This window comes from Cebus imitator, unplaced genomic scaffold (genome assembly GCF_001604975.1).
Source record: "Cebus imitator isolate Cc_AM_T3 unplaced genomic scaffold, Cebus_imitator-1.0 Scaffold20, whole genome shotgun sequence".
In the NCBI taxonomy this organism is placed as follows: Eukaryota; Metazoa; Chordata; class Mammalia; order Primates; family Cebidae; genus Cebus; species Cebus imitator.
Genome location: NW_016107335.1, coordinates 1,857,428 through 1,858,922, shown reverse-complemented (window position 1 = coordinate 1,858,922; position 1,495 = coordinate 1,857,428). Strand labels below are relative to the sequence as shown.

At 47.2% G+C, this 1,495-nt stretch overlaps 1 protein-coding gene across 1 annotated transcript in view; it reads left to right on the top strand.

Moving 5' to 3' along the window:
- The window catches only part of LOC108296594 (dnaJ homolog subfamily B member 6-like), a gene marked incomplete at its 3' end in the record, with an annotated part of 49,351 nt that overhangs the window by 15,222 nt on the left and 32,634 nt on the right, over window positions 1-1,495 (top strand). The gene's annotated exons all lie outside the window — the stretch shown is intronic.

The following is a 1,495-nucleotide window of genomic DNA, read 5'->3' as shown; positions in this document are numbered from 1 at the left end:
GTAACAAGAGTGAAACTCCCTCAAAAAAAAAAAAAAGGTAGACATCTGTCTATTTGTGTCTGAAGTGCTCAGGAGAGGCCTGAGTTCGGAGCTCACATTTGAGACTCATTGCTTAAATCAATGATTTTTACGTAATGGGAAAGGGTGAAAACCCCCATGTAGGATGAGAGTTGGCCTTGAGCCTTTAGTGTTTCCTCAGTTTCTTCAGTGGGCTAGGAGAGGGGCAAAAGCTGGTGATGGGAGTCAGAAGTCGGACAAAGAGAGCTGGGAAACGTCTGTGGGGGGTGGTGCTGTGGGTTTTTTACTGACCTTACAGAAGAGTGTCAAGTGGCAGGCAGTGGGGGAGCTGCTGCAGGACTGGGGGGGAGTCCAGGCAGGAAGTGGAGCAGGTAAGGGTAAGCAGTGCAGGAGGAGTGTAGAGGTGAGGGTGTCTACTCCAGGGGGTGGCTCTCAGTACTGCCTTGTGCTTTCCTTGTTGGGTAGCCTACGTTTAGCAGGAAAACTAGTCATTTGATGAAGTGCTGCTTGAATACCAGGTGCTGTTAGTGGATGCTGCACATGCATGACAGAGCAGGCTTTCAGGGAGTTTTTGTTGAAGTAAATCACAGCATTCACCAGCTGGCGATGCGACCCTGGCCCACACCCACATTCTCACCTCTGTCCTCGCTGCCTTGGGGTGTCTTTCTTCTGTTACCGCCACCACATGCACAAACCCAGGCACACAAGTGCGGACAGAAGATGAGCTGTTTGGACTTGCGAGGGCCTGTATGCTTGGCGTGTGGCACATTGAATGGCCTCTTGCTCTGTGTGCTCAGAGGGGATGATCCAGATGCCTGGCATTGGAAGATTGGTACTGAGATTTCTGCTCTGGTTCTGTTAGAGTGGATTAACAGCTTCCCCCTCTGTTGTTTCTGTTAGGTACTGCCGTTGGCGTCACTGCCATAATGCCACCTCGGATCCTTGGCATCAAACCAGAGCTCGAGTGAAAATAACCTTGCCTAGTCACTCAGCTTAGAGAGTGAGGGAGTGGGGGAGACTTGAAGAAATGCTGGCTTTCCTGCTGCTTGTTGGCTGCCCTGCTTTGTGTGCTGTGGCTGATGGGCAGGTTTTTAGTTCCTGAAAGATAGAAGATTGCAGTGTTCCTTACTTATGGGAATTGACTCCTGTCTTTTCTCTGTAGACTGGTAGGACTGGTGTGGTTTGAATCCTTTATGCTGCTGTGTCATTCTAACTATCAGGGAGGAAACCTTTCATAATTGGGTCTTCCTTACCGTGTAACCTATTACACGAAAGAGTCTCTAGTGTTTTATACTATTTCCAAATGGAGTGGAAAGAACTGTACAGTGGGATACCCTTAGACACATTCTCCAATTAATAGTTTATCTTTGCTCAGTTACGTATCCAGTAATGCTGATAACGTAACGTTGGAGTAATTGAAAGAAAACAAGAACCATACAGTTTATTTCTAAGTTGTGTGTTTTTTTTTTTTTTTTTT